We start from the raw sequence: 27358 nt of genomic DNA, 5'->3' as shown, positions 1-27358 counted from the left end.
GCCTTGCCCACTTAGTATAAAAAATTTCCTTTTGGATGTGCGTTCATTTAGGAAGAGCCTTTTGAACTGTGGCGACATCGAGTCAAATCCAGGTCCTACTGATAAGGAAATGTTGGAGATGATTATTTCGGGCCAGAGTGATATGACAGCTTCCATCAACAATATTTTGACAAATCAAGTGAAGATTGAAGCAGATATCGCAGGACAGAACGAAAAGATGAAGTTGTTAGAGGTTCAGATGGCGTCCTTGAATGAACTAAAAGAGCGAATTTGCGAGTTAAAATCGATGACTGAGCTGGAAGATAAAGTGACATACCTGCAAGAAAAGGTTGATGAACTAGAAAACAGGAGCCGGAGGAATAACTTGATTATTTTGGGAATAAAAGAAAGGAGCGTTGAAACTGTTGAATCTCCTATCACGAAGGTGAACGAGACGGTGTTCCAAAAAAAAACTAGATGTTACTGTTAAAGGCATAGAGAGATGCCACAGGCTTGGAAGAAAGAGCAAAAATGGTCGCCCAGTAATCATTAGGTTTTTAGACTACCGCGAAAAGAATTCCGTCCTAAAAGCTTGCTATAAGTTCAAGGGAACAGAATTTCCGATCACGGAAGACTTTTCTTTTGCCGTTCGAAATATTAGAAAGAAGTTACATATCCACCTTTAGTGGACACGTACCAACTAGCGCCCCAAGCGGCCCCGGCACGAAGCTAGCGCGTTTTCAATGGAACGAGCAGGTTTTTCGCGAATAACTAAAGCTGCAGGTCGATTATCAAAAAAGGCAGGTGACAGACGTGTTCTGGTAGACAATCCACACGAGCCAAATGCAGTGATCCCTCTACGGCACGTAAGAATTTTGCTCCCACAGCGGTTAAAGATTTAGCAATGGAAGCCTATGGAAACGACGAAAATTGTACTCGATTGTTGAGGCGAGAACTGTGCCTGTTATTAAACTACGACGTCTATCGTAATACCCAGTGCAGCGTATGTGCAGCGCACTCTCCACACATGGCGTAACACTGTTCCCAAAAGCATATTTTGTAACACTGTCGTGAAAATTCACCTGGTATCTATAAAAAGGTAAGCGTACCACTGGGCGAAGCCTCGGAAGCCGCGGCCGAGTGATAGAATCGCGCGCACCTTTAGTCCCGCGTCTCAGTTGCCGCGGTTCGATACCCGTTTCCCACTTTTTTTTAAGCAGCATAGGACCTAGTTTTGTAGTTTTTCACTAGATGGCAGAAACAGAAAACCCAACATTTAATTTCGGTTCTGGTTTTTCAGCGGCGCAATTTTTTTCAAACCAGCGTAGGCCTTAGTTTTATAGTCTGCCACCAGATCGCAGGAACACAAAACTCATCATTTGCTTTCGGTTCTGGTTTCCCAGTGGTTATCTTGAAATATTATGTTTTCAATCTTTCCTTCCTAAAACATAGCAGCGTCGTATTCATTTGATAAGTCATCGCATTTATGAAGATTTTATTCATTGCACATCATAACTAGAAGCTTGCGCATAGCTTCGTGTTATGAAAAAAAAAACGTTCGTGCTTTGTAGCGTGGAGCCTGGGAGAACAAAATGCCTATTCTTATTGCGTTCCTTTGGAAGGTCCGTTTTCTTCAACTTTCGCCTGTCCTTAATGGCACATACCCCGAGCGAATCAAGTCCACCTAGGCCACAATGCCACCCGGTGGCCAGTGCCATTCCTATGCAACATTAGTGTGGAACAAAGGGTCTGCTAAGCTGAGTGCTTGCCCAAACGTTAATTATTTCTAAAGATTCATCCAAATAAGAAATGCACCAACTAGGAAAAGATGTGCAGCGTGTCGATTAACAGCTGCTGTTAATGTGTTCCATACCGCCAAGTGGTGTGAATCCGTAGGTGTGGCCGTAGAAAACCATTTGAATAAATGTCCCGTGCTGTGCTTGCCCCGGTCGCTCTACAGAGAAGCTAGCTTGGCTAGCCGTCAGTATTTAGGATCAACGTATGGCGTCACTCATTCGGTGCAGTTGCTTTTAATGCGCAGCATTCTTTGGCGAATACCGCAGCAATGTGGTAGCAAAATCGTGCAATATCGTGTCTGTAACGCCAAAAAACTTAACGCATTTCCCACATGAATACATAGGTATTTATTAAAAGGGTTAGGGTGGCCAACTTGAAATTGGAAGTGGCATCAGCATAAATTTGGGCGTGATACAAGGATGGGCCAAGTTGAATTTGGTAGCAATATGGGAGTGGCCCACCGTAAATTTGGAGTGAAATGGTAATGAGCCACGCTGAATTTTAGGCTGATATGGGGGTGGCCCAACCTAAATTTCAGGTGATATAGGGGTGGATAAGCCTAAGTTTGGGGGAATATGGGCGGTGGGCCAGCCTGGATGGAGATGATACGAGGGTGGGAGAACCTGCATTTGGGGGGGGGGGATATGGGGGGTGGGCTATCCTAACCATGGGGATAATATGGGGCTGGGCGAAGCTGAATCGGGGGTTATATGGGGTTGGGCTAACTTTAATGTGGGAGTGATTTGCGGTGAGCCATCCGAAATTTGAGGTGATAGAAGGGTGGGCCAGTCTAAGTTTGGAGCTGATATGGGGGTGGGATAGGCTAAATTTTCGGATGCCTCGACTCGAAATTTGGAGGACGATTTATGGAAATTCGTGCGTGGACCAACTTGAAAATTAGGGGTGGCCCAGTTGAAATTTGGGATTCAGCCAACTTGAAGTTTAAGGCTGGGCGAAAAGAAAATCGGGCGTGGTCGACTTTAAAATTGAGGGTGGGCCAATTTAAATTTGAGTGTGTGACAATTTGAAATTTGGGGGTGGGCCTACCTACTGTTTTGGGTAAGCCAATTCAAATTTGGGGGCCTGTTTACGAATAGTTAGACTACACCAGTGGTGTTTCTGCATATTTTTCATCATCGCAAAGTACATATATTAATAATTGTTACCCAATACCCCTCAAAGGTGAGCTACCACTCGAGCCTTCCCAGCCCACTGAGCTAATAACGTTACAGGAGTGCTCTCATCGTGACGACTGCGAGGTTCACTGTAGAGATACAGAAGAACTAATCGCAGACCGAGCTGACTATTTTCACACCATTGCCATCGCTAACACTACTCGCTCGTGCTAGACGCAACACAAGCTTACAACCATCATAATTCAACTTTCAATTGCACGCCAGTCGGCACGTTTTCAGTGCACAATTTCGTCAACCATCTGGATAGGAACCTTGCTGGATGTTTTACTGTTATGTTGCGTCGTTTTTTACGAAAGCCTTCTCCCGCAAAGAGAATACATTTTTGAGACTGACGAGGCAAGCTAGTATATAACTCATATCAAGAAAATGTATAAAGGGTTATAGTGATTTTTCAAAAAAATATGTATAATAAGATTTCAGACGGTATTGTTTCGACCGGACATGACAACGATTTCTTCCCGCCTGTCACAGTGCTTTGACCGAAAACCTAATCATTTTGCTCAAACGTGTTGCCCCAATGCTACTGTGCAGTATTGTAGTACTACTACTCTTGCCCCAGTACCAGGCACGTACCCAGGAATTTTTTCGGGGGGGGGGCCCACCACCTCCATCATCATCATCATCATCATCAGCATCATCATCGTCGTCGTCGTCGTCGTCGTCGTCGTCATCCTGTTTTATGTCCACTGCAGGACGAAGGCCTCTCCCTGCAATGCGATCGTGTGGCTCCTACCCTCGAAGGGGGATTGGCCAAGGAATGGGTGGATTATTCCAAAATGATATAGAGCATAAATTTCCTAATATCTATGCGAATAGCATTGAATAGAGTTGAATTACCGGCTAAAATAAAATCAGGAAGGTGCTGTTGAATGAGAAATAATTAATTTAAAAGTAATAAAAAAATAGAATTTAGCAGGGCATTCGTTTAGATTCTGTAAGGAATGTTTGGACAGCGAAGCATGCATCCCTGTGGCTGAATCCCAAAGTGGACGCCCGGAACGAAAGAATTGCAGGTTCTGTCAAGTCCAGGCCAATTCTTCGAAAAGGTATCTCCAACAATGTTTTTCTGAACGCAGCAAAGCGGCGGCAAGATAAAAGAAAGTGCTGTATCGTCTCCTCCTCCTCACAAAAAGAACAAAGGGGAGAGGGAACCAAACCCGACCTCTTTAAATAGAAATTTAGGGAGGAAATGCGGCAGCGTAATTTGGTGAGGCAGACCTCAAGCATCTTTGTGTAATAAGATTCGCTATGCCATGGAAATGCCAGGTGTTTATACTCTGGAGAAGCTGTCAAATGTGGGTTTCTGGGTTTCTGTGAATTTCAAATGTGGTTTCTGTCAAATAGGAGTTTCTGTATCCTGTTCATCACTGTTTCTAAGTGAGGTATCGTGACTCCTCTTGGTACTGTATACAGGTCAGCTTAGAATTTTTCCGCTGCTTTTACTATATCTTCAAGATTGCTGATGATATTCCCCTTTTTATCTTTTAGTGCATACATAATGGTTTGTCCTATGCCAGGTTTCTTTTTTACTGATTTCAGGCTGCGTCCATTTTTTACGGCTTCTTCAGTGTTTCTCATGTTATAGTTTCGAATATCAGCTATTTTCGCCTTGTTGATCAGTTTTGACAGTTCCGCGAATTTCGTAACTCTGTGCGGCCGCCAGTCCCATACAACCGCGTAGAGCGCAGGACTCTGCGATTCTAGACGTACTGCGCTCACCGCGAAAGGCTAGAAAAACACCCACATAAGCACAGCAGAGAAGTGGCTACATGAGGCAGTTCGATCGATAACTGTAGAAGCGTCATTCAAAACAAGTAATTGTTCTCCACTTCCGGCGGCGTTTTCTCTACTTCCTTTTTCAATAAAAAGATGTTGATCCATAAATAGTCTCATAAACAACGCTTAACTTTTTTATGATTAGCTTTTGCTTGCAGTTTGGTTGTTGCCTTGGCTCTCTCCCTTAGTAAATCGCTTAATTTCTCAACTCCTTGCGATTTTCGTTTCCAGTTGCCAATTTTGCACGAAAAGTGCTATACAGTTAGGGAAAAACAGACGAGGTAACGGGCGACAGTCATCTTGCTTATGGGTTTAAGGGTTATTGCAGGGTTTCATGATGGACGCTATTTCACATTATTTTATTTCCCACCTTATCTAACCCATATCGCGTGTATATGGTTTCGGGAATCTGCCAGAGTCGCGGCGAGCCGTAACTCAAGAAAATAATGAAGCAAAGGGAAAGGTTAAACGCAATTGGCATTTTCTCCGGCCGCAACTCGTTGCATGAGAGTACAGACCAGCTGAGTAACAGCCGCATCCCTCTCCTGGTCCCAGGATCAGCCTAAACAAAGAAGGTTGAACTAACAAAAGCAGGTCAGCGCATAGCAACAGCTATGCGCATGACGGTTGAATAGATGGTGACAACTGAATGCATCTCTAGTTAATCGCGCTGGTGCGGAATCTATGAGAAACCTGTCCTTCACATTACAAGAGGTGCCGATAACTACCTCCGTCTAAAAGGAGTGAAAAAGGCAGCATAATGCTGACCGATGAACAGCTGTCAAGACTCAACATTGATCTGGTGGCGCTTTAGGAATGTGTGAGGAGTGGTGGCGTGGGTGGGGAGGGGGGAAGGGTATGCCACCTAATTTCGGGGGGGGCCCGGGCCCCCCCAGGCCCCCCCCCCTGGGTACGTGCCTGCCCAGTACTCTGTACTGTTGTTCATATTGTAGTAATGTGGAGTTTTCCTCTTCCTAAGAGCACAAAAAGAAAAAAATATTACAGATAGTAGCTAAGCGCAAAGTACATTGCAAGATCTGAAACCAGCAATTGTTTTTAATTTGCGGGTTGGTCTTCTCCGCTGGTAGATCACTGTCCGATCACTTCGACGAATTTTGTTTGTGTGCAACTGCAGCGAAAACAAAGATACTACCGTTTCATCGCCAGGACCTTTATGTCCTCCACACACACAAGAAGGACAACAGATAATTGACACTATCAGTTTATAAACGGATATTGTTTTGCTAATTTCAGTGGAGCGTGGTGTCTACGAACGGAGTATTTTCCTAGTATCAGTCCAGTGTTAGCAGTGAGAAGCAGTTCGGTCTACCATCCCCATGAGGGCATACTAGCCATTGTAGTGCTTTACTCTAGCACAAGTGCTACAAACTTGGTGTGCTTTATCATTTCACAGTTTGTCCATCCATTCTGTTATGGTGACTATCAAAGTTGTGTCCGTCAGGCCTCCTCCTCATTTCAGCTTGACCATCGCGAGAGTGGACCGAGAAAGAAAGCTTTCTTCACAATCAGCCCCAGTGGGTTTCCACCAGTCGGAACTGCTGCAATTTGCATTCAGTGGCTGGGCATGCTAACTACATTCTTAGTTTCACAATGGCTAGAGCGCTCAGAAGTAGAGCTTTATTCGCTATCACTACCACGCACCCACGTCAATGCAGATATAGGTATGTGCAGGGGCTGGGCATGCTAACTTCTGCGCTACCACGTGCCGCCGCCACCTCATATTTTCTATGCATACCTGCTTCTTGTTTTCATTGCAGACGCAGGCAGGACAAACGCGGATAAGTAATTGGATTGGATTGAGAAAACGTTAATGAGCCTGTAATAAAGCGTGAAGGCGCGAAGGCGCGCTTTGGACGTGGCCTACTTCGTCATCGTGGCGGGGGCTCTGCGAGGATCCCCGCTCGCCGTTGCCGGCTCGCCAGGCTCCTGCCTAGCCAGCGCCTCGATGACCTGCTGGACAGCCTGGAGTTGTTTTTCTTGGTCATCGCTCCGTATTCCTTCCTCAAGCTGCGGCGTTATACGTCCTGAGTTAGCTTCGTTTGGATGCTAGGAGCAATCCCATAGCATCTGCTTGAATGTGGCCGCCTCCCTGCAGCACGTTCTGCATTTGTCATGGGGGTGCGGTTCTGGGTACATCCTATGCAATAGCGCCGGGCTTGGAAGCGTTCTCTTTTGTAGTTGCCTGAACAGCACGGCCAGCGACCTGCTCAGCCCTTGGCAGGGTGGCGGGAGAAGTATGCGGGCTAGCCGAGAGCCTCGGTCAGTTCGTTATAGCTGGTCATCCGCGCTCTTTGGCGCTGAACCACAGCGGGCAGCCGTTGCCTTCGGAGTGGTCGCTTAGTCCTCGCGCTCGAGCGTGTGCCGTTTCATTGCGATTGGCATGCTTCTCCGACGCTTGTCCTGCGTGCGCCCCGGAAAACACTTGATTCGAGTCTTCTTGTTGCGGTCTGCCTGTCGGAGCAGGACGCGTGCCGCTGTTGGGGCAATTCTTTGGCGTAGTTCCTCACCGCCTGTCTGGAGTCACCGAGGATCATGTGCCATTCTCGGTCTACGAAGGCCAGGGCGATGGCTATTTCTTCTGCTTCCTCCGCTTGCTTGCTCGATGTGCTGGCGGTCGCCCACACGTTGCCTCCGGAGTCGACCACCGCGATCGCGAAGCCGTTGCGGCCGGCATATTCGGCTGCATCCACGTATCTGGCGCCGGGGTCTTCGGCGTGCAGGTCCGTCAGTGCGTTGGCTCCAGCGTGTCTTCTGCTTTCGTTGAATTCCGGGTGCATGCTCCTCGGCTAGGGGTCAAGCCGCACGTTCCGTCTTACGAAGTCGGGGACGGGGCATTTTGGTCCCTGCTGTTCGTGATAACCGATGCCTAGACTGCACAGGATCTTTCTGCCGGCCTTTGTTGATGATAGTCTTTCCAACTGTGCGGCTCTTTGCGCTTCGGCGATCTCGTCGAGCGTGTTGTGTATGCCCAGCTGGAGGAGACGTATCGTGTCGGTAGTTTGGAGTAGAGCGAGGGGTGTCTTGTAAGCCCTCTGGATTAGGCTGTCTAGCTTGTTCTTTTCGCTTTTCAACAACTTGTGGAAGGCTGGCACGTACACTATGTGGCAGAGTACGAACGAGTGTTTAAGTCTGACAAAGTTTTCCTCCTTCATGACTCCCTTCTTGGTGGTAACGCGCTTGAGCAGTCTGGGGGCGTTGGCCGCCTTACCCATGATGCGGGTGACGGTGTCTCCTTTCCTGCCGAGCGCTTCGATCGTCATGCCTAGGACTCGGATCTTGCTGACCGTCGGTATTGTGCTACCATCCCTGGTGCGAATCTCGATCTCACGAACGTTGTTTAACTGCGCGAGCAAACGAACCACAAAGGCAGCGAGGGACAAGGACGGGCGCAGACTTGAAACTAAAGTTTATTCCACAAGTACACACCCGACATACACCACTGCGCGTGCGCGAAAAAAGGCAAGGTAAAAGAAAAGTAAAACCTTGTATAAGCGAAACGCGACCTACCTACGCTCGTCAATAAACCTCATCTCACTGTTGTGTAAATAAACTGAGGTGTCACTGACACATTGTTGTCGCTTCTTTTTAATATGGTACGCCACGAGTAGCTCTCTGGCTCGGCTATCTCGGCAGCGGCACAAAATCTTTGTTTCCTTCATGATCGGCTTGCACATGCACGCCAGGCAGTGGACAGGCAGGTGCCCATTCGTTTTATTTCTAATAGACAATTCGTGCTCACGCAAGCGCACATTCACACACCTTCCTCTTTGGCCTATGTAAACTTTGCCGCATGATAGAGGTATCTGATATACTACTCCAACACTGCAATCTACGTGGGAAATGGAGTGCTCAGTTCCGCACCCTTGGAAGCTATTTTTACTTCTTCCTATGCGCGAGCATAGCCCAGCGAGCTCGCCGGGAGCCGAGAACGCTATCTCAACTCCATGCCTTTCACAACCTTCTTTAACTTGTGGGAAGTCTTGTGAACATAAGGCACAACTGTCCATTTCTTATTTTTGCGCTCCCTTGTGTCTTCAGCAACATTGCCTTCCGTCTTTATCTTCGTAAGCACTGCCTCCACTACTGCTGAAATGACTGATTGCGGGAAACCGGCTTCTTCCAGCCTTACGATCTGCTTGTCAAAGCTTTCCTGTATTTTGTGCGTGCAGGACTTCCTTAAGGCTGATATGATGCACTGGGTGGCTATTGCCGGCTTTACCGTTTTTGAATGAGCCGAATCGTAGGGCAACAATTTCTTTTGGGATCTTGGGTTATATTTCCAGCACGCATGGTCGTCACAGAAGCTTATAGCGTTGTCTAAAAAACCGAATATTATTATCCTTTCTTAGCTCATGGGTGAATGTTAAACCTTTGCGAAGGCGCTGAAAAATGTCTAGTACACCTGCGATGGCGTCGTCATATGTGTAGCTGGCTTGCTTTTTTAAAAGTGCAAGAAAATCGTCAACATAACGGAACACGGTAACAACCAGGTCACGATCGATCCCTTCGTTTCCCGCTCTGTCAAATTCCGATAAGTAAATATTGCACAAAATAGGAGCAACGCAAGATCCCATACATATACCTTGTTTCTGCACGTAATAGTCTTCTTTAAACTGGATGAAGGTAGATTTGAGGTAAAACTCAAGCAACGCTAAAAACCTATTAACAGTCAAGCCGGTAGAATTCTGAAAAGACACTTCGCCATTAACTTCAATACGTTTCTGAACAGCCTGAAAAAATGCAGCGTGAGGGATAGTGTGAGGGATGCAGCGCACCTGAAAGTGCACGACCCGTTTGAAACAAGGAACTCGGAAGCTGTTACTAGCTTTCTAGAGTCTAATGACGATATTGGCCATGCTTTTTCCATTGACATAGATTTGTTTTATTCTATCCCTCACGCTGCATTGTTTCAGGCTGTTCAGAAATGTATTGAAGTTAAATTCATGCTCTGAATGACGCATCGCTACGAACAGAATTTTTTCAGGCCTGAGGCAGTATCTTGACTCACCATGCCGTACCATATTTGCCGGAGACTTTAATTGTGTTTAACGTGCTTCAGACTGTTCGAAAAAGCGATCTCCAGAGACCAGCCTAGCAGAGCTCAGAAAGCTTTTGAGAGACTATGACTTGCAAGATGTTACCGAACCTGCGCCAGGAGATAATGACGGTTTGACACATTGGCAAGGGGACTGTCATTCAAGGCTTGATCGGTTTTACGTGTCTATAGTCGGATACAACTTTAGAAAAAAGGGGGCGTTTACTCCTCCGAGGCGGGTGCACACGAGCATCCACCAATGGGCGCGCACTCTAGACCGACGTCATGCGCCGGACGGCTGGTGACTTCGCCGCTTCGGTCATCTGGGCGGGGACTCCCCTTTTTTCTAAAGTTGTATCCTACTATAGTGACATCTCATCGTACAACATGCGTTATAAGGTGCAACCTGTTGCATTCTGAGATCGTGCATTTGTCACAGCCATATTTGAAGAAAAGGAAATAGCAAGAAAGGGGCACAAAGAGTGGCAGTTGTGGAAGCTGAATGAGAGTCTACTGGATGACAAAGAAATATTCGGCAGCATTAGGAATTTAATCAAGAAAAAAACGAAAGGAGGAAAGGTAGACGCGATATTGTGGGAAGAGATGAAGGAAGAATGTAAGATGTTTCTACTTGCAAAAGGACAGGAAAAAGTAGCACTGAAGAAGAGCGAGAAGCTCAGCTTGATACGAACTTTCCAAAATCTTATCGAAGCCGAAAACTGTCACCCGGGTACCCTCACAGAACATATCAAAGAGTGCAAAGGCCAGCTGCTGTCATACTTGGAGAAAGAATATAAAGGCGCAATGATCAGGTCTAGGACGGAATCACAGCAGAGAGATGAGGAGCCGCTCAAGATTTTCAAGCCAAAAAAAAGACAGCGCGGCATGAAAAACAGAATAGAAGCAATACAGAGCGGGGACAGTATTCTTAACTCAGAAAACGACATTGAGGCTGCCTTCACTCAAGCATACAAAGACCTCTTCTAATACGGAAGTAACACATGCGCCCGTGAACTCTGGCAAAAGTATGCTTCAACGTTAGACTGCATAGATGACGAGGGAAAACAGCAAATGGATGAGTGTATATCAGATAGCGAAATTGAATGGGCCTTACAGAAGCTAAAACCAAGAAAGTCGCCAGGAGTAGATGGACTCAGCACTGCCTTTTACAAGAAATTTTCACCGGAATTAGTCCCAATATTTAGCGACGTGTACGATGACATTTTGAAACGAGGATTGCTGCCGCCATCTATGCCACGAGGTCTTACTGTCTTACTGCCAAAGAAGCAACAAGGCAAGTGCCGACAGTGAGCGATTTCCGCCCCATTAGTCTTTTAACGACCGATTACAAAATACTTGCTAAAATTATAGCTGGACGGCTGGACTTTGCCCTCGGATCAGTTATAGGCAACCATCAATCTTATGGCATCAAAGGACGTCACATCAGTGATAACCTGCATGCTATGAGGATACTGTGCGAAGCTGCCTCCGTTGATGGATCCAGGGCAGCGGTTTTGCAAGTGGATCTGAGCAAGGCTTTCGATGGAGCAACACATGACTTTCTCTTCAACTTGCTTAAGGCCTGCAACATTGGGGACCGACCTTTAAAATATGTAGGTGTCTGCTACAGACAAGTGAAGACACGACTGGTAGTCAACGGGCAAACAACTCCCAAAATACAGCTCAACAGATCCGTTAGGCAAGGATGCCCCATGTCGCCAGTTCTTTTTGCTTTGTACTTAGAACCCCTGTGCCGAACAATTCTGAACGACAGTGACATAACAGGCTTCAGTTTCGCAGATACTCCTCTGAAAGTCCTCGCCTACGCCGACGACCTTACGCTTGTGGGTGCCTCTACACTCTAAACACAAAGAGAGTGCCGGGCACTCTCTTTGAGGGAGTAGCGGCTTGTCCCATATTTTACTCTCTTTTCGAGAGTAGATCGACCCTCTTTGAGAGAGAGTAGGTCAACTCCTGTTGACAGAGTTTTGTTACTCCACCGCAAGGGATTGCTAGTACTCTTCTGCAGAGTGATAATACTCTTCCCACAGGGAGTGCTAGTACTCTTCCGCAGAGTGCTAATACTCTCACCGCAGGGGTAATGGCGCTCCACCAGACCGAGTACTTCTACTCCCCCAAACAGAGTGCTGAGACAGATCATGAGACAGAAATAATCAGAAGAATAAGAATGAGCTGGGGTGCGCTTGGCAGGCATTCTCAGATCATGAACAGCAGGTTGCCATTATCCCTGAAGAGGAAAGTGTATAATAACTGCGTCTTACCAGTACTCACCTACGGGGCAGAAACCTGGAGGCTTACGAAAAGGGTTCTACTCAAATTGAGGACGACGCAACGAGCTATGGAAAGAAGAATGATAGGTGTAACGTTAAGGGATAAGAAAAGAGCAGAGTGGGTGAGGGAACAAACGCGGGTGAATGACATCTTAGTTGAAATGAAGAAAAAGAAATGGGCATGGGCAGGACATGTAATGAGGAGGGAGGATAACCGATGGTCATTAAGGGTTACGGACTGGATCCCAAGGGAAGGGAAGCGTAGCAGGGGGCGGCAGAAAGTTAGGTGGGCGGATGAGATTAAGAAGTTTGCAGGGACAGCATGGACACAATTAGTACATGACCGGGGTTGTTGGAGAAGTATGGGAGAGGCCTTTGCGCTGCAGTGGGCGTAACCAGGCTGATGATGATGATGAAACAGAGTGCTAGTACTCTTCCCAATACCCTCAGCGAAGTCCTGGCCACGCATACAGGCAGGAAATCAGATCAAATTAGGGTCGCTGATACACCGTTCCTTAGGCGCCTCCTCAGAGTCAGTAGCCCAATTCCAAGCGGCCTTCAGAATAGGCGTGAGCAATGTTATGCAGGATTTTAAAGACATTTTTCCTGGCTATTTGCTGCCTACCATGAGTCGTGACTGCTCGGAATCGGCCTATGCGTATGTGTCCGGAACGCCGCTGCGTAGAAAAAAACAAGCTAATTTTCATTCAATCCGCAATTATCTTCACATATTTCACAATCAGGACCCACATAATCTAATTAGAACACAATAGTCGAGGGAATCAGACACTTATGGAGAACCACATTGCTCTATACATCACGTGAATTCGAACCCGCGTACACTCGCATCTATACATTTCAGAGCACACATCCTAACCATTACACCACAGAGCCACCACGCTCAGTCGCGTTGTTTTAGAGGTTATATACATAACAAATGTATTTGAGGAATCGGCTGCGGTGGGTGGAGTTTCTCTGCAGTGTGCTGTGCTCTTGTGTACTGGAATACGTTTGCGTTTGCATCATTTCCATTCCTTGCTACGACTAACGAAGGAATACAACGTAGACGACGACGTGAAAACTATTCACGGCTTGTCGTCACCCCAGGAAAATAACAAATGTGCCGTTCAGCTCACTATCGAGTGCTTTTGCAATCCATGCATTATATGTTCTCCGAAAAATACGCGGATACAAAGTATCGTGCCAGCCATCCACGTATGTGAATTTAAGTCGCGCGTATACTGGTAAGCATTTCTGTTTATTTTTTCCGCCAGTTCCATTCGTATGCGGTCAACTGCGACGCCAGTACCAGGCATTTCGACGTGCCTCACGCTGCCGTGTAGGCGTTCTTTTCAAGTGCATTAGTTTAGAGTTTGCTTCAGTCCGCTGTGAGCTGTTGTCCTGCATTAGCAGCGGATCGTTAGCGTTTTGAAGAGCATGCATTCCAGCATTTGGAGACTGCTTATGCCGATAGTCGCGTCACATGCACTGGCACGCATGTTTAAATGACTATAATGTGTCCACTTGTTACGCGTGCACTGCTCGTATCCTGTGGCAGTGCTCGTTCTAAAAGCTTCGAAGACCATCTACATTCATACGTGTGTTCAATATATATGCACAGGATGGACTTGCCGGCTAGTTGGTTGAGCATTTTAGAAGAAACAGCGCAACACAAGGACGACGCAAAAACATGGACTACACCAAGAAGCGCTGGTTTGGTTGATGCTTTTTTTCGTCGTGGTGTTTGCGCTGTTTCTTCTTCCACAATACACGCACACCACAGGTACGCGAAAGTTTAGGAGCATAGGGCGTTAACTTTGTTTTCCCCGTTTCCTCTCAGTGTCAATGGCACAATGCGTTGTCCGGAATCGCGCACGCTTACCCCCATATTCAGAAATGCATCATAACTTGAAGCCCATGCTTGGCTTGATCTAAATGACGCAAGTCGTGAACGCACCAAAAGAAAGGCAGTGAGCGTCTGGGGGACGTTCGCACCAGGCGTCGTTTATATAAAGTCAAGCATGAGCTTTGTATTAATATACATTTCTGAATACGGGGGTTAGTCATCTACTTCTCACAGAAAATGTCGAAGAAACGCCCACCAAAAGCAGGCATATTCGTAAACTTAACTAGGCAATACGAAGCTCCATAGAAAAAGAGTGGTATAAAAGCTTTCAGTATTTTTCTTTACTCCAAAATGGTTGCGCTTTCGTGGCTTCAATGTACAGAGATAGTGCAGCGTTAGCTAAAAAGCATGAATTTCCGAACTCCATGCCAAAATAAGCTTGTAAAATTATTTAGGTGCTAGAATCCAGGGTTTGTAGCGATCCTTGAAAACCCTTTAATTCTAAAATGCCATATTCAAGGCATTGAAAACCCTGGAATTTTTAGAAGTACTGGAAAGTCCTTAAATTTGTACACTTGGCTAGACTTGGCAGACATTGCCAAGCGTTTTTTTTTTCCTTCTGTGACACTCTTCGCATGTCACAGAGAATTGTTTGTGGAGGTAATAGAAGGAAAGCGACATCCTTAAAGTCATCCTTAAAGTTGAAATTACCCGCCGTGGTTGCTCAGTGGCTATGGTGTTGGGCTGCTGAGCACGAGGTCGCGGGATCGAATCCCGGCCACGGCGGCCGCATTTCGATGGGGGCACGTTAAAGAACCCCAGGTGGTCAAAATTTCCGGAGTCCTCCACTACGGCGTGCCTCATAATCAGAAAGGGGTTTTGGCACGTAAAACCCCAAATATTATATTATATTATTAAAGTTGAAATTACAAAGGAGCTGCAGATACCAGCTTCAGGCACATGGAACCGGCGACAAATGTACTTGGAGGAGCAGAAGCAGGAAGCTCAACAGTTGAGGCATTCAAAGAAAAGCCGTGATGAGTAAATTGAGAGCTACAGACACAATGAAAGGAAATTACAATCGACTATTGCTTATTTGGTGGTGAAAAGCTGAGGCAACAAATGACATCCCATACACTGTCAAACCAAACAGTATTCAAAAACTGCACATGTTGCAGGTCAAAGTAGTTAATTGTGCTATTGCAGAAAAACTTTGAGCGCTTTCTTGAAATGCTTCCTTGTGTGCGTTTAGTGATGGGCGGTGAAAGGCAAATTAGCAGTCTTTCAAATGTTTGAAATCAGTGAAATGCGGTGTTGTATTCTTTTGTTTGCATTAAAGTTAACGATGTTGTTGAACAAGATATTGCCGGTCCAAACTACTAAAAAAATCGCACGAGGTCCTTGAAGTTACTGTGTCGGGGCCTCGAAAGTTCTTGAAAACCATTGCATTTTTGTCTTCAATATTGCTACGAACCCAGTAGAACAACTGTCATGGAGTGAAAACCTTGGCTGAACAGGGGCTTATACGAAGAGCACAGGAAGACTAGAAATGCAGTAGTAGGCATGGAGGGCCCTGAAAAAAATGTGCCACATCTGCTCGTCTGCCTTATGTTTCTGCACTGACTGTCACATTTTTAATAGAAGTGCACTTACTGTTCTACTCCAATAAACGCAACATTACCAACTCCAGTGTGGGGCAGTCCTTCAGCCAGTGCAAACTTTTTCTGTACATCCCTGTTAGCTCTGTCATTTTTCCAGCATTGTAGTACAAGACTTGTTAAACTGGTTTCGCAGAATATGAGCAGTATGCTCTTAAATTAGCTGTTTATTTGTATGCACACGTTCAGGTTCTCAGTTTGGTTGCATGACAAATTGCCATCCCTCAATAGATGCAAGAAAAAATGTTATTAGAGTTTAATAAAATCCAAACAGTAATAATCACAAAAATATAATGACATACATTTCTTTTGGTACGTATACAGGTCATGTCTTGGCACTGTAAAAATTTAACTATACATCGCAAGTACTGTGTCCTGACCCTTATTACTCACATGTGTAAAACCATAACAGCAATTCTTCAACAAATATCACAGTGATTAGTGACACACACTTTGTAACTGCTTTACATGAGCATAATGTATACAAATGGTCCCTGTGTACATACACATGACAAGTGCCACCCGAGTACTATTACTCACAGGTGTACTATTAATAAGCCCATATAATAACAACGCCTCATATCTTTTACGAACTAATCACATTCTTACAGTCACACAACTCGTTAAATGTAATCTAGGTACCTTTTTGTTCCGCCAAATCAATTACACACAACGCGATAGCTTGTTACCACAGTCTTCTCTATTAAATACTAATATTACCAGGTTCGCAATAAATAGGAACTTCATTTTACCTAAAATCTATACTAATTATGGCAAACAGAGCGTCCATTTTTCATCTATCGCATTTTGGAACACACTACCAATTTACATAAAAACACTTAAAATTCACGAATTCAAGAAACAGCTAAAAGATTACATTATGTCGAATACTGATGCCTAGTCCATACTCATAACATTTCTTTCAGCGTCCCTTCATTTCATTTTCATTGCCATACCGTTAGGTTTCTGTTCTTGTATCACATACACATTCGAGTTAACAAATTCTACTGTGTTCGTCACGTCATCTACGCAGTTACTTCATCAGTTGTCAACGAGATTGTGTTACAGAGCTTTTTTTCATGACATTTATGCATATGTAATTCTTCAATCATGGTATTCATACTAAACCTGTAATTTTTTAACAATGTGTTGAAAACTGCTGTACTTTTGTTTTATTACGTTGACTTTGTAAAGGAGGTCCCATTGCAGTCTTTGACTCCGGGACCTCCTCCTGAATATTAACAACTTGTAATCATTCTAATGATCTCAATAAAAACCGATTCTGATTCTGATTCTGATAATACTACTGAAACATCGGTGGAGAGCTCAGATTAACACAGCCCATAAAGGACAAGCTTTCTTTGACGAAAACAGCTATACCAGCGGTTAGTTTTCTTGATCATTTTATGTGCTAGCTTTGATTTAAATGTCATGCAGTACTATAAAATATGAAGTGCCGCATTTCTAGCAGCAGAAGGCGTCGTCAGCCTCATGGTACAACCGATTTTTGCACTGTTTGTGTCAGTGAGCCGACACATACAAAGAAAACCGAATTCACACATACATATACAGTGCCAAGTGCACTCCTCCTTCTGAATACGCAGCCGCCAGTTCCAATGCTGCTGAAAGGAAAGGTTATATAGAGTGCGAGACTGCATGGAACTACCACTTATGACTGTACGTGCATGATCTGCTGATTGGAGAGCTAGTCACATGCTATTTCTAGTCTCCTTTAGAAGCATTACTAAAGGATGAATTAAAATCTATTCATAAGTCACGAATTTCACGCATCCACAGTTTGGTTAAATAACTTGTGAGAAAAAGACATGTTTACCTGGAATAGCAACCTTTTTTCCCGCTGCAAAATTTTCCTTCGAATTATTGAAATAACTTTACAGCGGCATAATATATTGTGTTTCTCGCAACTACTTGCCGGCAGTGGTGAGTTACAGTGTTTATATCTGACTCATTGGGTGACACAACTGCCAAACACAAATTCTTCACGAACACGAGAACACGTCCCTCGCAGAGAATAGCAACCATATATGCCTCTGTGAGACATGATCGCACCTTTGCGGTCAAAATGTACATTAGAACGACACCACCATCCCATTAAAAAAAAGCCTCACTACAAGGCAGCAGCCAACTGCATAATGTGAAATTGCAACTGATGTCCACTTACTGGTGCTCTGTGTTCGATTCACTTCTGGCAGTTGACTGGGTGCTGAGAAATGCACGTCCTGGGTTGTCCCTACAAAACATACAGGGTTATGTCAAATGTTGAAAATATATATACACCGGCATTTCATAAGTTGCAAAACAAATGAGTAAACTAATAAACAACTGTAATGTAAACAGAGTACACATGATAAGATAGGCTGTCAACTGGTAATGCATTAGACGAAAAACCTAATGCATAGGAAAGACTATATTTATACACACGAAGCTGACACACAATTTAATTCGCTCTAGGTTTTTCCGTGCAGTATATTCAATATATTATGTCTTGTGGTTAGAGCAAAATTAGTGTAAATTACGCACTAAATTATGTACCCTCGAAAACTTTTCTTCAATATGCACCTGTGCGCGCTTCGAATGAGTAGCGTTGTAAAATTTACATACATGGCATTTAACATAGTTGCTGAACACGGATTTCCTTTGCCCTGTGTCGCGTACAGTGAGCTACATATATCTGCCCCCCTCCCTTTTTCTACTAGCCATACTGCGTGCCATTGCACCTATACGCACGTCAATAAACCTCACGACACAGAAATAAAAAAAAGCGCCGATCACCCATGCCTGCATGTTGTAGTGGGCCTAACCTAACCAAGCATGGGCTGTTGCTTTTTATAGTAAACAGAGGCACCGTGCTCATTGCAAGTATGTATCATGTCACTAAGCAAATATGCAATTTCATTGTACCACTATTTTTTTATCACATGGATGTATCTGTTGAGAGGCAAGACAAAAAGCAGTCACCTCTCAGAACTAATCAGCTTTTTTAAAACACATTTCTAACTTTTCAATGACACTTGCTGCTATGTGTTTGTCTCCAAAGAGCATACCTGATTTGACTTTCCAATCGGAGACATTGCATAAATATACCATGTTAAGATGACTGCCTGGAGCACGTGAGAATTTTCATCTTGGTGTAACATCCTGTATCTTGATTTTGTTTACATTTGGTCAATTGGTACACCCAATATACCCACATACTGGTTTTCTTGTCCAAATTACATGCCAATGTATTTTGATTTTTTGGCGTTGGCTCCTCTACACTACGTGAAGTCGCGCTGCACTGGCTCTTTCACATCCTTGTGTCCTTGCAGCTGCCTTCTTGCGTTATATAAAGCAGGTGCCTGAAAAATATCGTATGCAAAAGTCAACACAAGGGCGTGGTGCAAAACAACATCAAGACAGTCAAGGCCATGGCAATAAAAGAAAGTCTTAGCTCTTAGGCTTCTTAGTGAAATGCATAAAAAACATCCAAATGACTGCAACAGTCAACTGCTAAATTAACTTCAATTTTAGATTTACACAAAAAAGAAATAACGGACAGTTCATCCTCGTTCGGCACGAATGTTCGAATACTCCTGCTAAAATAGAATATTGGTCATTTTCAGACATCATAGGTCTGTCATGAGTCTGGTGTATCGCAAACACCGCTTGTGACACGTCCTAAGCACGTGCCCAGTGTGGCCCCCGCACCATCCCTGGTTGTGCCACTGCTGAAGCCATAATTTGAGGATTATAGCTGCAAACATGATGCTCAGTAGGGATGAAAATATTATCCTTCATTTCAATGGATATATGGATGTGCCTATGAAAAAGGGCAACAAGGCTTGGTATGGCAAGCTTACCCACATTTCAATACTAACAAGAAAGTTCACTGCGACCTGCATCTAAGCTTACTAAAAGACATGAACTTATTTTCATGTATGAGGTGCGCAATGGAGTTCATTTTTTACAGACCCGACTTACTGCTGCAGCTGGAAATATAGCATTTTAGATTCTTGAAGGCATGTAAAAGTTGCAGTTAAACCGCAGTTATTAGTTCATAACACCAACCTATTGTTCTGCGTACGACAGACTGGTAACACGGAATTAAAGCAACATTTTATTTTGATATTTTATTTCACTACTAAAAATATTCAAGCGATAAACACATTTTGATCTGCCATGCAATAGCAAAATGCACACATTACGCTTGTAACTCCCAGAGGAAGGCTGATTTAGCTATTCATATGACATAACTCTGACACGCCAACTCATATTAGCAAATGCAAAGGCATGTCCAAAACAATACGGGCATGCAAAGCGCCCTTGCAATTGTAATTCCACACAGCAGCCGTTATATTCGATGCCGATGCGTAACTAGCTGCTCGAAAATTCACCGAGTTCGTAGACAAGCATCCTTTCAGTTTCGCACCGTGCACGAAAACCGCAACAGGAGACAAAACCAGACCTACCTATAATCACACCATTTTAATACATGAGCAAAAACAGTTCAGTCTTAGGGATAAACACTGTGAGAGCGATTTAGTGCGCGACGGCGACGAGCGATGGCCTCGAGCGACAAAACGGGCCGTCGCTTGAACAGATGGCTCGGTTCTGGAAATCAAGAAATCGTCGCTCGTCGCCCGAAAGTGCTATGAGCGACTAGCCAATAGCGCGAAGCCGGAACTGGATGTACAGGCTCGTCCACTCTTATGCTATCTTCGGCTGGTCGCTTCCATCCCCCGAAGCAGAGTCGGGCAGATCCGGCGTTCCTCGAGCTCAGAGGTAGAGGACGAGCGCGCAAGCCAAACGTGCGACTCGCTCTCGGAGGAGGCAATGGCAGATGCTAAACCACGTGACTACTACCAACGGCCGATGTTTCGCTTATCGAAAGCTCCCGGCGCTGCCGGGAAAACCGGCGGACGCGCCGGCGGGACGAGCATTCGTCGCAGTGGCCTAGGTTGCCTAGGTTACGGTGGGCCGTCGCCAACAGCAGCGACGCGGCTCTGCGATGACGTTTCAATTTCGACGACTGCTCCGACGACAGGGCTCGGAGCGCCTCAGAGCGCTCGAAGGTGGAGGAGAGCAATCGAGAAGAACCAGCCGAACGCAGGGCGGGCACCCTCTTTCAACCAGCCGAAGACAACGCCGCTCGCGAGAGCGCTCCAGAGCGCTCAGAAACGACCAGTCGAAGATGGCATTAGGGTGAACACGGCTCACCGTGGCCGCGCTCCGCGGGGCGCCAGTGTGTCCGGCACGGCGGCGCATCGAAGCAAAGCGGCGCAGGCGCACACGGACCCAGGGGAGGTGCTTCGCGTCGTCTGCTACAGCGCTGGAGCGCGTCGCCTCTTGCTTTGCTGTACACTTCGCTAGACCCAGGTAACTGAGTGCCCGAGGCGGCATTGCGGGAGGGCGCACTTCACTAACTGGAGCATTTTCCAGCTGGTTCCGTCTACAGCTTGTGAACAGCCTGCTTAATCAATATACATAAACAGAAGCAAGCTTCTCACCACATAAGTCACTTAGCATGTTTTTCATAAGTGATGAGGGCAAAAATACAGTCATTTTTTCGCGCTCTTTATTAGGCTGGGGCCCTCTTATTTTACTCTCACCGCACTTGGTGTAGTGCATACCGAGAAACCTATTAGGCGCGCTCTTGGTTGGAGTCATCATGGGATGAGCCTAGCGCGCCGTCGACTTTCATGATGAATTGTATTTTGTTCGGTTGCTGTTTGCCATGACCCTTCGGCGATAAAACGCTGTAACAGTGCAGGATAATTTCATTTCCCCGGTGCGCTTTGGAAACTAGCCATGTCGTGGGTACTGGAAAAAGAAAGACGACACATTGTAGATCTGTGCCTACAAAACTATTCTCAACGCGTTATATCGGAGATGACAAAAAGGCCACTGAAAACTGTAAATAGAATCGTCCAGGCTTACAAGAAGGATAGAAGAATTGCGGATGCTCCCCGCAAAGTACGGCAAAGAGTGACCATTGTTGCGGCGGCTGTTGTAAACCCGACCGCCACCGTTCGAGAAATTAAGAACAGCCTCAGGCTGGCTGACGTCCCTGCCACGACTATCGAGCGTCGCCTCTACGCCCCACCCAGCCTAACAAAGAGCGCGAAAAAATGACTGTATTTTTACCCTCATCACTTATGAAAAACATGCTAAGTGACTTATGTGGTGAGAAGCTTGCTTCTGTTTATGTATATTGATTAAGCAGGCTGTTCACAAGCTGTAGACGGAACCAGCTGGAAAATGCTCCAGTTAGTGAAGTGCGCCCTCCCGCAATGCCGCCTCGGGCACTCAGTCACCTGGGTCTACCGAAGTGTACAGCAAAGCAAGAGGCGACGCGCTCCAGCGCTGTAGCAGACGACGCGAAGCACCTCCCCAGGGTCCGTGTGCGCCTGCGCCGCTTTGCTTCGATGCGCCGCCGCGCCGGACACACTGGCGCCCTGCGGAGCGCGGCCACGGTGAGCCGTGTTCACCCTAAGAGTGGACGAGCCTGTACATCGCTCAAATACTACCGATTGTCACGCGGAACGAGCAAATGATTCAATTTTTATACGTGCAAGGATAAGAACCTACGGCAAGACCTTCGGAAATATTTTATGCTACTTTTTATTGTAAAATGCATCAACGTAAATTACTAAAGTACGCGTCACGCGTGATTGCAGCCCTCATGCCGGCAACACCGGGGAGGCGTCGCTCAATATCGTCGCTCGCACGGAGTACATACGACTTGTAGGCGACGAGCGAACGCGACAGCCATCTCCATCGCGTCGCTTGTAGCTGCCGCGCGCAAGATCGCTTATCTGGGGTTTATACGTTTTTCAGCATAAAACATGGATTCCTAATGCGTTTTCAGTAAGTTCAAGATAACGCGCCCAACTGACCTCTTGCAGCATGCAGCTGAATGCCTGCGGCAAAGTTTCTAACTAGCACTGGTGCTGCACGTAACTTCAGTGGTCGCAGATTCCCCCTGCGTGGGACACCGTCCAGAGCGCGGTTTATTTATAAAAAAAACATGCTGCCAGCAAAATGACGCCTTCTGTTATGTGATTCCTTAGTTCAACAGCGTTCCGTACACAGTAGACTACCAAACTGAATAAATTCAAGCACACAAAACGCACGTTAATCACGCTCGGCATAGGCTCGTAATCAGAGGCTGGTGAGCGAACCATTTTAAGCGTCCTCTCGCCTGGCGCCTTATTGAACATACCATAGTTCTGGCAAAGTTTGCGATCTCTAAAGCTCTTACGGACAACGGCAAAGTGATAAAATCACATGCAGTTATCGCGACGACTGGCTTTTTCGATAGACATCGAGAGACACAGCGCGTATGTCTAGTCCTTTGTCAATCGCGTCGGCAAAGCGCAGCGACGACTTCCTGGCGATAGCACGACATATACGGACAATGTGCACCTAAGTTAGAATTCACTTACCGTGGAGGATTTGCTGTTATATCCAAGGCATGACGAACGACTGTCGTGTTTTCGTAGCGACGCGAGATGGCTGACATACGATCGCCCTTGGCTGGCCTTTGCTCCTGCTGTGCTGCTCGGCGGACGGATCACCTTTCTCCGGTGCTGTGTTGTTCCGCGATCTTGAGCGCGCGCGCGCGTGGTGGGGCAACTCCGAGTGACAAAGTAGAGCGCTCGCTACGCGTTCCTTTGAACTGCGGCGGCCTGTTCTCTTAGAAGCAAAAAATACTACACCATGGGGTTTTACGTGCCAAAACCACTTTCTGATTATGAGGCACGCCGTAGTGGAGGACTCCGGAAATTTCGACCACTTGGGCTTCTTTAACGTGCACCTAAATCTAAGTACACGGGTGTTTTCGCCCCCATCGAAATGCGGCCACCGTGGCCGGGATTCGATCTCGCGACCTTGTGCTCAGCAGCCTAACACCATAGCCACTGAGCAACCGCGGCGGGTCCTTAGAAGCAAAACGATGTGTTCTTTGCTCAGCGAACATGAATGAAACATTGCCATGTTCAGGGCCAGCCACCTACAGTTGAAGCAGAAGATTACGCTACGTTTTGTTCTCTATTGCCGCAAGAGTAGAACGGGCATTCTACTCTCTCTCTGAAGGGGAGAGTGAAAGGCACATTTTACTCTCTCCTTGGTGAAAGAGTGAACAATGCATTTCACTCTCCTCGACATTTTGCGAAAGTAAAACGACATTTGAAGAGTGAACCGGCCGCTTCACTCCTGCGATACCCTTCCTAGTTTTAGAGTGTAGAGAGGAAATCCGCCAAGGAGTGCAGCATGTCATGGACTTTTGTAAAGTTTCTGGTGCTAAAGCGAATCGAGAAAAGTGCACGGGTGCATGGCTAGGTGCCTGGGACTTAAAACCAACCACCTTCCTAGAGGTGAAGTGGACGTCTGAAATCATCAGCTACCTCGGTGTGTGTTTTGATACTGCCAACCTACAGAATGGACAAAATACAATTCGATGTGGTACCCTCGCGGCAACAGTGTAACAGAGGCACGGGAGAACGGTCCCGCTTATGAACAGAGCCTTTGTGTGTAACACTGTGTTCTTTCCAGCTATATTGTACTCAGCGCAGGTGTAGCCCTGTTTGCCGGCTCAGGTGAATCGAGTGCATAGATTTTGCGCAACATATATTTGGAAGGCACGGTTTGAGCGCATGAGGCGCAGTAATTCATTCTTAAGTAAGGTAAAAGGAGGCCTAGGGCTGGTAAACGTAGAGGTAAAACTCAAAGTTCACAGGTACTTTTTTTTCAAAAACCAAACCCATCATGTTATACGTCATTCTTTCAAACAATTAGGAGGGGGGTATTTAGGCGAGTGCATCGAAGGTGCCCAAGGAGTCCCACGAGCCCGCACCCTAAAATTCTGCACGGAGGTGGAGCAGGCAGCTCGCTTCTTCAAGCAGCGTTTTCCTCAAGAGTATCTAAAAAGGTAAAACGGAACAGTCTGTACTGGAAGCCAGCTGGAGTCTGACGTTTTCAAGCGTCTACCAAAATATCCTGTAAAAACAGCGATTAAGAATTTCTTTGTTAGGTTATATGTCGAAGTTCTACCTGTAAAAACATGGCTACGTAACAAGGGTTTCTTCGTGCGGTGGTCAGCGGACTGCCCACTTTGTCCCTATCCAGAATCGTTGCAGCACGTATTTTTGTTTTGTACAAATGCAGCACTATTTTGGCACAACATACGAATTGTGTTTGACGTGCCGATATACCCAAATTGGTATAACGTAAGATATCTGACACTGGTAAAAATAACAACAGTGTTGAAACCCTGTTATTGCTAGGTTTGTATGCAATTTCGAGATCCCGAAATGATTACGTCCTAGCTCTAGAAAACGCAAAACTTGCGTGGACGCACTTTTGTGGCGCTTTTGCGTATACAAGTTCGCTGCTGGGCGGCGAAGATGAGTTTAGCAAGCGATGGCAGGTGTGGCAGAAGCGCCTGCAGCAGCGATGAATATTTATATAGTTGTGCAATTCTCGGTGTATGTGTGTGTTAGAAAAGCTGAAAAGAAAGAACGCATCCATGTATGGTACCTGCTATGTAAAAAAATAAAAGGAAGTCGCAAAAAATAAACTCGTGGCTGAGTGGTAGCGTCTCCGTCTCACACTCCGGAGACCCTGGTTCGATTCCCACCCAACCCATCTTGCAAGTTGTTTTTTATTCATGAAGTACCTCCCGGGATTTATCACTCATGGCCAACGCCGCCAACGACACCGGTTTTTCTGCGACACGAGCTCCTTAACGCTATCGCGTTACAACTGCTGGTAGCAGGCTACCACCCAACAGTCATCACTGTAGTTTCTGCGAATCTGTTGTAGAAGTTTAGGCAAAGAAAAAAATACAATAACGATTTCAGGGTAAAAAACAGTGCGCTGGAAGTAGTTCTCTGTATTCATAAAGTCTTGCACAGTCTAAAGAAGGGCGAGAGTAGCACGACGTTGATGTGGTTTTCTCTGCCCCCCCACAAATTTGACTACCTTTGCCCTCGGATAGCTACAACAGGCGAAACAAGTCGAGCTTGCTGAAAGAAGCACCGTTCGCCCTATCTCAACTGCACCAGCGGAGCTGTCTATGACATTCCTTTGGCAGTGCTTTTGCAGTCTGGCAGCAGTGTACGAAGCGATTGGGCGACTAAAAGTATATCTGCAATCCTTTTGCACCGGCAACTGGCGTTTCGTCGAAGCTCGCTTGGTCGCCGGAACGAGATTTCCCGGAGTCGGCGCAGAAGACTGGCTGCTGATCCACGGCTGACTTTATAAGCACTGGAATTCTGGCCTCCTGTGCAGTCCGGCAGTAGTGTACGAGGCGATTGGGCGGCTAAAAGTACATCTGCAATCCATTGCAGGTAAGCAAAACGCACCCCCGTGCTACTCTCCTTGCTTTCTTGCACTGCTGCCGGACAACTGACTTGACTTTACTTTGAAACTTGTTGCCTGAAGGTCTTACCATCAGTAAGGGTGACAAGAAAGATCTCTCGACACTAATCTCCGATTTTCAACGGGAAATACGTGCTGAGATAAAGTCGCTGAAAGGAAGCTTAAAATTCTGCAGCGATACATGTGATGATGTGAAAGAAATAGGAACCGACATTAAGGCACTCGGAGCTGAAATAGAAACACTAGTTTCCCAGAACGAAAAACTAAAGACCGAGAACCAAAGGCTTGAAAAGAAAATTGAAGAACTTGAGCAATATCAAAGAAGTAAAAATCTTCAAATAAAAGGTGCACCTGAGGAGCTTGACTCAACTGTCGTGGTTAAAAAGATAGGTGAGCTCGTAGGCGAGCCAATCTCTGATACTGATACCGAAATTTGCCACAGGGTATCCACGGTAAAAAAGAATGAACGAAACATTGTTGTCCGGTTCATTTCACGCACAGAACGTAATGCGCTACTCGCAAAATCAAAGAAACAGGGGATGGTTTCGACTGGCCTAGGGCACAAGGGCACAGAAAGTGCTATCTATGTTAACGAGCGCCTTACACGACAGAACAAGCAGCTCCTTGGTGCAGCCATAGCAAAAAAAAAATCCGCAACATAGATATTTGTATGAATGAGTGGAGGAAAAATTATTTCTCGCAAAGATGGAACTTCAGATGTAATCCTCATAACAAGCACTGCTGACTTGGTTCTGATCAAGTGAAGAAAGGGAGGCCAAAATGGAAAAGAAAGATATTTTTCCTTGTCAATGGAAAAAGCAGCACGGATGAGTAGTGATGCTTATTATAGATCTGGTTTCACCTTACTACATCAAAATATAAGGAGTCTTAAGAGTAAGAAGGAAGAGTTCGATATATTTTTGAGTTCTCTTCATGCTGACTCTGATGCAATACTGTTCACAGAGACATGACTGTAATATTGACATGTCTCCTGAATTCACCAATTATTCTGCAGTGCGATTGGATCACGCTGGAAGAGGCGGAGGGTTAGCTATATACCTGTAGCAGCAATATTCCTTTCAAGTATTTGATGGTCTTTCTGAGTAATGGTGACATAGAATGCCTAGCAACAGAAAGGAACTCGTTTCTGCTTACTGTAGTATACAGACCCCCAACTGCATACAAGCGCCGTTTTCTAAGCAATTTAGAACAACTTATGCATTGTTTTAATGACATAAAAAGCATATTTCATCATGGGTGATGTGAACATTATTATAATGTTCACAATTATAATGTGAGTGGGCATGGGATAGCAGCAATGGCGCAGTCTTTGCTGAGACCGTTCTTCTTTCACATCCAGATTTTTCCACTAATCGGGC

At 45.8% G+C, this 27358-nt stretch overlaps 1 long non-coding RNA gene across 2 annotated transcripts in view; it reads right to left on the bottom strand.

The window, feature by feature from the left end:
* The window catches only part of LOC135915573 (uncharacterized), a 162421-nt gene extending 139269 nt beyond the window's left edge, over positions 1–23152 (bottom strand). For both annotated transcript variants that reach the window (XR_011508224.1, XR_010568657.2), the window contains exons 1-3: positions 23045–23152; positions 18665–18958; positions 17782–17850 (exon numbers count right to left, since the gene is read on the bottom strand). This is a non-coding gene — a long non-coding RNA (uncharacterized lncRNA). The remainder of the gene's footprint in view (positions 1–17781; positions 17851–18664; positions 18959–23044) is intronic.
* Positions 23153–27358: the final 4206 nt, after the last annotated feature.

This window comes from Dermacentor albipictus, chromosome 9 (genome assembly GCF_038994185.2).
Source record: "Dermacentor albipictus isolate Rhodes 1998 colony chromosome 9, USDA_Dalb.pri_finalv2, whole genome shotgun sequence".
NCBI classification, from domain to species: domain Eukaryota; kingdom Metazoa; phylum Arthropoda; class Arachnida; order Ixodida; family Ixodidae; genus Dermacentor; species Dermacentor albipictus.
This window is presented reverse-complemented; position numbering and strand designations above follow the sequence as displayed.